Source organism: Oncorhynchus nerka, linkage group LG16 (assembly GCF_034236695.1).
Source record: "Oncorhynchus nerka isolate Pitt River linkage group LG16, Oner_Uvic_2.0, whole genome shotgun sequence".
Classification (NCBI taxonomy): domain Eukaryota; kingdom Metazoa; phylum Chordata; class Actinopteri; order Salmoniformes; family Salmonidae; genus Oncorhynchus; species Oncorhynchus nerka.
The window spans coordinates 18,314,058-18,325,404 of NC_088411.1; the positions used below are offsets into that span (position 1 = coordinate 18,314,058).

At 41.4% G+C, this 11,347-nt stretch overlaps 1 long non-coding RNA gene across 2 annotated transcripts; it reads left to right on the forward strand.

Moving 5' to 3' along the window:
• Positions 1-1,885: 1,885 nt before the first annotated feature.
• LOC115144578 (uncharacterized) lies at positions 1,886-9,528 on the forward strand. Of its 2 annotated transcripts, XR_010459327.1 has the most exons (4): positions 1,886-5,991; positions 6,283-6,392; positions 7,923-8,088; positions 8,277-9,528. It is a non-coding gene; the product is annotated as an uncharacterized LOC115144578 (long non-coding RNA). The 2 variants fall into 2 exon arrangements; XR_003865834.2 differs by having other exon boundaries at positions 1,886-6,392.
• The last annotated feature ends 1,819 nt before the right edge of the window (positions 9,529-11,347 follow it).

Here is an 11,347-nt window from a genome sequence, read left to right on the forward strand (position 1 = left end):
GCCTCAGAAAAAAGCAGCCCAAATAAATGCTTTACAGAGTTCAAGTAACAGACACGTCTCAATATCAACTGTTCAGAGGAGACTGCGTGAATCAGGCCTTCATGGGCAAATTGCTGCAAAGAAACCACTACTAAAGGACAACAATAATAAGAAGATACTTGCTTGGGCCAAGAAACACGAGCAATGGAATCTAGACCGGTGGAAATCTGTCCTTTGGTCTGATGAGATTTTTGGTTCCAACCACCGTGTCTTTGTGAGACGCAGAGTAGGTGAACGGATGATTTCTGCATGTGTGGTTCCCACCGTGAAGCATGGAGGAGGAGGTGTAATGGTGCTTTGCTGGTGACACTGTTTGTGATTTATTTAGAATGCAAGACACACTTAACCAGCATGGCTACCACAGCATTCTGCAGCGATATGCCATCCAATCTGGTTTGGGCTTAGTGGGACTATCATTTGTTTTTCAACAGGACAATGACCCAACACACCTCCAGGCTGTACAAGGGCTATTTGACCAAGAGGGAGAGTGATGGAGTGCTGTATCAGATGACCTGGCCTCCACAATCACCCGACCTCAAACCAATTGAGATGGTTTGGGATGAGTTGGATCGCAGAGTGAAGGAAAAGCAGCCAACAGGTGCTCAGCATATGTGGGAACTTCTTCAAGACAGTTGTAAAAGCATTCCAGGTAAAGCTGGTTGAGAGAATGCCAAGAGTGTGCAAAGCTGTCATCAAGGCAAAGGGTGGCTATTTGACGAACCTAAAATAAAATATATTTTGATTTGTTTAACACTTTTTTGGTTACTACATGATTCTGTGTGTTATTTCTAGAATGTAGAAAATAGTACAAATAAAGAAAAACCCTTGAATGAGTAAATGTGTCCAAACTTTTGACTGGTACTGTAAATGTAGAGCTTTGCCGTCATCAAGATCTCCGGAAGTACAAACAATATCATGTCATCAGAATTACAATGCTCCAATATACAACGTAAGAACTGTTTCTTCAAAGCTATCAGTATTACACTGATGTGTGTTTCGTTGTTGTTTTACCCTTGTACACCACCAACACAAAAATCCATAAATACTTTTTTTGTATTTTGATTTTATATTGTTCATATTCTTTGATTTTATATAATTTTACATTATTGTCATGTCATGCACAATATATGCAAATTAAAGTGCTAAAGGAATCATTTTCGTACGCACCAAAAATCACCCCAATAAAAATAAAAACCTTAATTTCCAGTCAAACATCCCAGCACCAGGATGATAGTGGCAGTGGGATCTTAATTTCAGGACGAAAGGGATGGGAACAGTTTAAGTAATTTGCTGCAATTCTCAACAATCACTCAAATATTTTTTCCCCCTCTTTTCTTGGCACATTAGAGAAGTCCCATATTACCCAGGTGCCCCATCCCATCCATCCATTTGTCTACCAGCTAGCAGAGTCAGCAGACTACTGGTATCCCTGTACTGGTAACCCTGGTTACTAACATTCTTACCATCTCCTGATTATTTTATTAATCTGTGGAAACATCTCAAATCACACTCTATTTCCTACACAGAGCACTACTTTTGAACAGAGACATACTCTATTCCCTTGTCACACCCTTATCTGTTTCACCTGTCTTGTGCTTGTCTCCACCCCCCTCCAGGTGTCGCCCATTTGCCCCATTATCCCCTGAGTCTGCGGTTCTATACCTTTCTGACTGCCCTGGATTACTGACCTCTGCCTGCCCTTGACCTGTCGTTTGCCTGCCCCGTTTTGACAATAAACATCTGTGATTTGAACTGTCTGCATCTGGGTCTTATCCTGGGGCGTGATATCCCTGATAGGTCTTATCCTGGGGCTGAGACAATTATCCCGAAAGTAGTGGATATGGGATATCTGCATCTGGGTCTTATCCTGGGGCGTGATATCCCTAGGATAGTGCACTACTTTGGCCCTATCCACACATGGGGAATATGGTGTAAACTGAGACAATTAGGGCTCTGGTCGAAAGTAGTGTACTGTATGGGGAATGGGATATCATTTGAGACACAGCCACTCTTTCAGATGAGAGGAATCCTCAGGAAGTCCAACCATAGTTGTTCAAGTTGATTTGTTCCCAGATTGACCTGAATGTCCCCTGCAATACTTGTCAATTTGACAAAGAGAACAGAAAAAGCTATTACCTTGATTGGAAGAGGTTTCCAATTATTTAGGATTGTTCCTATTTGTCCAGGAAATTAGCGTTCCGTTTCATCCAGTTTCACCCCCCCTCTCATTCATCTAGCTCCAAGCTCAGATCAACCCCAATATATTACTTGGTTATCAAAAATTCCATTGTCCACTAAATTGAATTGGCTAGCTAGCAGCTAAAGATACTATAGTAACCCATGTAAGTCAATTATAAAACATGGTCTATACTTGACACAATTTCAAACTATAAGGTGGTCCATATATGGAAATACTTCATGTATGGTGTTATCAATATTGTATGAATCCGAAAGGTAGACCCTTCAAATGTCATTACATCCTTTGTGCTGTCAGGATATTGTTGTCTTTTTTTCATTCAGGACACAGGAAATTGAGAACTATTCTCCTCTTCTCCTATAATTTCCTATCCATATTTCCTGGGGTGAGGTGCCTCTGCCCAAGTGTGGCGGTTTGACTCTCTCCCTTTTCTCTCTCCATCTCTATCTCTCAGTATACATGGACAATAGACAGCGTGAACCAGAGCAACCAGTGTAGACCAGAGAAGAGTGGGAGAGAGAGTGGAGAAAGAGAGAGAGCAGGTGCGTGTGTGTGAGAGAGAGAGAAAGGAGTGAATTATTGATGTTACTAAGTAGGCTTGGGAGTTCGGAGTGGAACATTTTAGGGTGGAAAATGAGAAAATCAATCAATCGATCCCATTTATTTCATAAAGCCTTTTTTTTACATCTGCAGTTGTCACAGAGTGCTTTACAACTATTACAGCCTAAAGAGCAAGCAATGCAGATGCAGAAAATCGGAGAGAAAATCGTGGAGAAAGTGATATAAGGGAAAAAAGGAGAGAGGCAGCGAGACTCCCACTGGTTCTTAATGTCTCCACAGAGCACAGGAGATAAAGGCCACTGACAAGATTAATATTCAGTTCAAACACACACAGATATTACTGAACGTCTTTACGGGAGGACTTCTCTTATCCATCCTTCTGTACACTCTTAGAAAAAATGTTTCCAAAAGCGTTCTTCGTAGGAGAACCCTTTTTGGTTCCAGGATGGTCCTTTTATGGTTCCAAGTAGAACTTTTTGGGATTCTACATGGAACTCAAAAGGGTTCTAACTGGAACCAAAAAGGTTCTACCTGGAACTAAAAATGGGACAGTCGAAGGACCCTTGTATGTTCTCGATAGCAGCTATTTTTCTAAGAGTGTATTGATTAAATATTCCTCACTATGAGTTTACCCATCTGTCCACATTATGTTTTGTTGATGAGACCTGTCACACGTCGGGTAGATTGGTCATAAAGTATCCATGTGGGCTGTCAGTGTCAGGGGGTGATGGAAATTGGATACTATGGGCTTTATTTTTCATCTGGCATTAAGCCAGTGCAATTCTCGAAAACACAAGCTCATTGGGAATTTCAACCTGTTAAAGCTGCCGTTGTGCTATTTACCAACCCTTGCGTCAGGAATGGCAATTTACTTGTCTTATATGAACTCGCTTGCACTGAAGTGAGAGGTGTGGCAATATCTGAGGTGTGTCCTCAAACGTGCGCCAAAGTGCCAATTTCAGGCAGCAATGGAGGAGATATTTAAGTCCAACCAAAAGTTGGTCCTAGCGGTAACGCGGTTGGCTATGGCATGGATTTTCACAGAGAAAGCAAGCAGCCGATCCAGGCATGACGCACAGTTCCCACATGCTCATGGAACAAGAGAGATGTGTATGAAGTTAAAATAGAGCCTTAACTTGAAGGGTCATGTGAAGGAAATGCTAGAACCACACCCCAGCCACATCTAGCTAAGTGGATGGGTCACTATTGTCTAGACGTGTACACATGTGGATGAAATACAATAGATGGCCGTAATCACCCCCAGACATACCTGGCTAATTTGATGGGCCATGGAACAATCCAGCCGAAGTGGAGTCTTTGTTTAGACATGTAGCTAGCTAGGTAGCTAGATAGCTATCTAAACAATGAACCGGAATAATCCCAACTCATACTACCAATGCAAACATTGTCATATCTGTAGTATGAATCTGCAGGTAGCTAAAGCTAACAAACTAGGTTCAATGTTATCCACCTAACATTAGGCTATAACAATCAATGAAAATGGTTCTGATTCAAATAATATTACCACACAGATCACACACAATGTCACGGCTTGGTGACATTGTTGGATAGAGATTATGAGTGAAGAGTGATAGTTTACCATATTTGGGATAATATTCCATTCAAATTCGTTTTTTCAAATTACAGGAGACGGAGGAGGTATATTATAAATTGTTTTCTTGGTTTTAGAACAAATGTATTTAAATGTGCTTTGCTAACTTCAGTAGCTAGCTAGCTACCAGCACGAGTGTGCAGTTTTCTACGCCAGAATGGTAGAAAGGCCAACACTGCCAGAAATGTTGTGGACTTTTTGTTGAAGAACCCCTTTCTTTCTCTGGGGTACACACAAAAGGTGCGAATTAAAAACGAGGGGCGATCTCTGCCTGAAATCAGTTTCATGAAGACGGATGAAAAGGTTGAGGGTGTTCAATACTAACCTGAATCAAAATTATAGCTGGTTAACAGGACGCCTTTCATCAGGCCGCCTGTATTGCTGGCCTTACCTGCATTTTGGAAAGTCTGAGCCTTGGTTGAAAGGTGGGTGCAGTGACCTGAACATTGATCGTTCAGCTAAACGAAAAAACAAAAGCAGGGCATGCAAGAATTTGCTTATAGGGGGACATGACTTGAGGGAAAGTTCCGTTAACAAGGGCAACTACAAGGAGCTTGCAGAGGTAATTGCCCGTTATGATGCTTTACTTGCTGAACATATGGACATTCGACTGTCTTTTCTGGGATGTTGAAAACAATACTGAATGATTTGATAGCTACCATCGCCTCATCCATTAAGAATTATATTATAGAGAGAGGTTGACGCAGCGCATTTTTTTCCACATGTGCTCAGGTAGGCTTTCCACTTCCCTCCGGTAATTTATTTAGCAAAGATGATAACACATAATCACTCCGGACAGACACAAGCAACAAATCATGACATGAATGTTGCAGCAGCCTAGGCTACACCTAAACATTAGAAATCTGACATGCTGTATCGGATGAAAATGAGACGATGTTTGAGTCTGATCAACTGTTAAAAATTGCCCCACCGCTCTGGGACCTGCACCAGTCTGCTTGCAGTTGTCAGGTATATGGAGGATCAGGGCTTTATTCAGGAACATTTCTTGGGCTAATTTAATGTTTCAAGTGTGCGAGATGCACAGTCTGTGTTTGACTTTATGAATTTTGAATGTCTGAGTTTAAGTTCATGGAGAAGCTTGTTGTCCAAACCTACAATGGTGCAGCTGTAATGGAATGTATCTGCTATTTGTATTCATAGCCAAGTCCCCTCCTGTTCCCTGATTAAGAGGTGATGACTACTCCATTCCACTAACATTGTCAACTTTCTCCTGACATGAACTGAAGCCACGTTTCCCCTCCAAGCACTGCGAGTACCCCTATCAAGTTTCTCTAATTACCGTATCAAATCAAATCAATTTATTAAGCCCTTCTATATAAAACCCCAAACAGCAAGCAATGCAGCACGTATGTAGAGACAATCACTTATGCAATCACATCAATGATTTTACTCCTTGCTTGGACTAACTCATTTGTATCTCTTTTGTCTAACTGTGTAGTGTGTTGTCTTATAGTTTCTCTTCCCAGTCAAATCCTGTCCTGCACTGGTCAAGCCTCTGAACACCTTATCTCATGCCTCATACCCTCATTCAATCACTGCTGTGATCCCTTTCCAACACGGTGTAAGTAGCCCTCTCATTCCCATTCCCCATAATATTGTACTTTAAATGTCTTTATTAAATGCTTTAGGTTAAAATAATTCGTCTTTGACGATTTTTGAAATACACTTTGCCGTCTCTGTGCGTTCCGCACCTATACCGTGGATCTCCCATCCTCCTCAATTTTTCAAGTCACCAGCCTCCACTGGTGTATACTGTAGTGCATCACTGATGCTACAGTGGAAAAGCAGCATTGGAGCCCTGGTGTAATGTGTGATCTTAGGCATGCTCTCTCTGTGTCTCCTGTGTCTCCAGGACCTGAGCCGCTGGTTGTGCTGCCACTGCGACTGCAGCTGTGGACCCCTGGCCTGATATCACTGGGCGTTCTACCTTGTTCCAGACCCCTGTTGATCAAGTTTAGCCAGGTAGTCAGTGTGCTTCTGCCTCTGCATTGCTTGCTCTTTGGGGTTTTTGGCTGGGTATCTTGAAATCACTTTGTGACTGTTGATCGGGGCTGTCCTGGTTAATGTGAGACAGTAGTCTATCAATCAAATTGATTTATAAAGCCCTTCTTACATCAGCTAATGTCACAAAGTGCTGTACAGAAACCCAGCCTAAAACCCCAAAAAGCAAGCAATGCAGGTGTAGAGGCACGGTGGACAGGAAAACTCCCTTGAAAGGCCGGAACCTAGGAAGAAACCTAGAGAGGAACCAGGCAATGAGGGGTGGCCAGTCCTCTTCTGGCTGTGCCGGGTGGAGATTATAACAGAACATGGTCAAGATGTTCACATGTTCATAGATGACCAGCAGAGTCAATAAATAATAATCACAGTGGTTGTAGAGGGTGCAACAGGTGAGCACATCAGGAGTAAATGTCAGTTGGCAGAGAGACAGAGAGAGAGACAGAGAGAGAGACAGAGAGACAGAGAGAGAGAGACAGAGAGACAGAGAGAGACACAGAGAGAGAGAGAGACAGAGAGAGAGCGACAGAGACACAGAGAGAGAGAGAGACAGAGAGAGAGAGAGACAGAGAGAGAGAGAGAGAGAGAGAGACAGAGAGAGAGAGACAGAGAGAGACAGAGAGAGACAGAGAGAGAGAGAGAGAGAGAGAGAGAGAGAGAGAGAGAGAGAGACAGAGAGAGAGAGAGAGAGAGAGAGAGAGAGAGAGAGACAGAGACAGAGAGAGAGAGAGAGAGAGAGAGCATACTTAAATTCACACAGGACACTGGATAAGACAGGAGAAATACTCCAGATAACAGACTGACCCTAGCCCCCGACACAAACTATTACTGGAAGCTTAGACAGGAAGGGTCGGGAGACATTGTGGCCCCGTCCGACGACACCCCCAGACAGGGCCAAACAGGCAGGATATAACTGCACCCACTTTGCCAAAGCACAGCCCCCACGCCACTAGAGGGATATCTTCAACCACCAACTTACCATCTTGAGACAAGGCAGAGTATAGCCCACAAAGATCACCCTCACGGCACAAACCCAACGTGGGGCGCCAATAGTCATTCATTTGTAGAACTGATTTGAGGTGGACTACATTTGAATTTAAATGATTATCTAGGATGACTAACATCCATCATTATCCATGACTACCATCCACATTTCTCTTCAAATCGGTTGTACACGGAACAACAACGTTTTCTACGCATTCATTATTAATATTCACTTTTGTCAATAACAGCTTCTACACATCATGGCAACATGCTTGACTGAAAAATCTTTAAACTTGTCTATAGACTTTATGGAGGTTATGGGGGTGATGCTGTTGCCCGTCAGATTTAATATTGCATGCCAATGGGTCAAAGTTATCCATTTGGAAGATGGTGACTGAAAACATCTTTAAACATGTCTTTAGACTTGTTGTGTGATAATGTTGCCGATTGTTTCTGTGAGATATTCAAGGTCCTGCCCTCCCTCTCCCCTTTTCTCTCCTTCTCTCTCAGGATCTTGTTTGCAGACTTCTTCCTGATTAACATAATCCTGTGGGTGGAGGGCTTCTTGGCAGCCATCCCCTTCGAGCACATTGGTGGCCATCTTGGCTTTGTGGTTTAGCATCCCCGTGCCCCTCACCTTCGTGGGCGCCTAGTATAGATCGGCTTCAAGAAGCCTGTGAGTTTCACCTATCAATCGCACTGTCTGTATGAATAACTCTTAACAGGTCATTTTACATCATGTGCATTTCCCCCCATTTGTTTGCAATCTCTTTCACCCTTGCATAAAAGTCAGAGAAAACATAGCACATAATCAAGGGTCTAACAAGGTCTTGATGAGTTTCTATGCTGCTCTATGTGCTCCAGGCGATTGAGCAGCCATTGCGAACCAACAAGATCACTCGGCAGATCCATTAACATTCCTTCTTCACCAAGCCCATGCCGGGAATCGTCATGGGGGGTATCCTGACCTCCGACTGCATCTTCATCCAGCACTTCTCCATTCTCAACAGCATCTGGTAAGAACAAGAATCAAGTCTGCCACTCAACCATGAGCTTTGAATTAGCCTAGTTGTGCATGTATAATGATTCACAAAGAAACAAACAAGTAATTCGTTGATTATTAGATTGTAGATGTTAATTACACATTAACGAATAAGTAAATGCCTAATAATTTGTTTGAACCAAGGTCAACTCAGCCCCTAAGCAAGGAGACTGAATTTGATTGATTGTTGAGTATTTTATCTCACAAGATGTACTACATGTTTGGGTTCCTGTTCCTGGTGTTCATCATTTTTCTCATCACCTGCTCCAAGACCACCATCCTACTGTGCTACTTCCACTTGTGTACAGAGATGGGTGGAGCAATAAATACATGTATCTGGTTATCACAATAATGACCTACTGTGCTCTCTCTCTCTCTTTGTATGTAAATGCGTAATATTTGTCAAAACAGATTTCTAACCTTTCCAGTTTGCCAGATTGTCTGTGTCGTTATGTTTAGCCACCAAGTGTAAAGTCTTCGTGTCAACAGTAAATCTATTTCAGTTTAATGAAAACATTCTAAATGATGCAAATGTTTCTTTCTCATATCATTACATTTATCCCAAGCGCTAAAACCTCAATACTGTGTCAAAAAATGTTATTGAGCAGAACCTTAAGTTTGTGTTGTGTTTTAATAGGACTCGCTGGTGGCGTCATTCCTTCCTGATCAGTCTCTTCATGACAGTCTAATTGTTTGTCTACGACACGCATTACTTCTCCAGTGTGGCTACTACAATACTCTACTTCACCATGACCATGGTGCTCATATTCTTCCCCTTCACAAGGGAGCCAACAACAGTGCCACACTATGCAAAGACATACTCTGTAACAGGGTTTCACAGAGGAGCTCAAACAAATAGGTTATCTCCTAATATTCACTTTAACAAACACAGTGCATTCCTCTCAATAGGAATTGTATCCACCTTATATAAATTGAAATTTGGGGTGCTGTCATAGCGAGCCAAGCCAGCTGAAAATATTGAAACATGCATGAGAGCACCAGCTGTTCCGGAAGACTGTGTGATAATGCTCTCCGTAGCCGACATGAGTAAGACCTTTAAACAGGTCAACATTCACAAGGATTATAGTTTGAAGTATTTATATATATATATATATGTTAGTCAACTATCTCTCCTGGTCAATTAAGTTTATACGTTTAGGCTTTCAACACTCAACTCCACTTTACATGCCTACTTAATACACATCCGAGGTTGACGAATGCTAATTTCACTCAATAACTTTTATAAAAGTGTAATAGACATTTCCAGATCATAATCTAACCCAAAACTAATTACTGTGTCACGACTTCCGCTGAAGTCGGTTCCTCTCCTTGTTCGGGTGCCGCTCGGCGGTCCACTAGCCATCGCCGATCCACTTTTCATTTTCCATTGGTTTTGTCTTTGTTTCCCACACACCTGGTTTTCATTTCCCTATTACTGGTCATGTATTTAACCCTCTGTTGTCCCCATGTCTTTGTGTGTGACTGTTTATTGTTCAGGTCGGTACGTTTCCGGCTGTTTTTTTCCCCAGGTGCTGTTTTCACCCGTGCTTTGTGGCAACCGTTATTGTTCGCACATTGGTATTGTTACTCTGTGCTATTTCTTAAGTAAAGTGCGTTGTTCACTCATCTCTGCTCTCCTGCGCCTGACTTCATGCACCAGCTGCACCCACCACCTGACAGACTGTTTCAGCAAGTAACAATAAAAAACACATCTTTGCAAACATTTAAAAGGGACATAAAAAAATCGAAGTGACTTGACTGAATATATATTTAATAAACATTGAAAAACAATACATTATACTATTGACCTGCTAAATTACTCACATCCAGCATAAAAACCCAGACACAGAATGATAAAAAAAAGTTATTCTATATTTATTTTATATATTATATTATATATATATTATATATTATATATTATTATATTATATATTATATTTTATTTTATTGAATCGGTGTAAAACTTTGCACATAGTGCTGCCATCTAGTGGCCAAAATCTAAATTGTGCATAATCTGGAATAGTACATTATGTAATTTCTCTTGCATTTCAAAGATGGGAGGGGGGGAAGCATGTTTTTTCTTTGTATTATCTTCTACCAGATCTAATATGTTATATTCTCCGACAGTCATTTCACATTTCCACAAACGCCAAAGTGTTTTGTTTCAAATGGAATCAAGAATATGCATATCTTTGCTTCAGGTCCTGAGCTACAGGCAGTTCAATTTTGGAAAAAATGGTTAAAAAGGGTCCGATCCTTATTAAAATAATCAAGGTGACAGACAGTGCCACATTCCATACCTCCTTGCACACTCTTGCCTGCATCTAGCTTATCTGAGTATAAATCATTAGTCCAACAGCTGCAAATTAGAGTTTATATTGGATAAATTCTGGTATTTTTATCCCAGTTTCATTCCGTTTGCTTCTGTTTAAGAAACGCTTTTCAACTAACGCGTTAGTAAACCTGCTACAATCATGCAGTACAGTGTACAGCAAGCAGTTTACCACTTACACCGGTGGGCCCCAGTGGCAAAAATGTATAAAACCAAAAGCTTACCTTGACTTTGAAGAGTTCCAGTGTTGGATAGCCAGAGCCAGCTAGCTAACATAGCATCCCTCTCTGTTTGAAACTGGTGTTTGAGGAGGCTAAACTAGCTAACTGCATTTGCTAGCTAAGTAAGTGAAAGTAAATAATACATACAATGCATTCAGAGAGTATTCAGACCCCTTTACTTTTTCCACATTTTGTTACGTTACAGCCTTATTCTGAAATTGATTAAATAAAACATGTTCCTCATCAATCTACACACAATATCCCATAATGACAAAGCGAAAACAGGTTTTTAGAAATGTTAGTAAATGTACTAAAAATAAAAAACAGAAATACCTTCTTT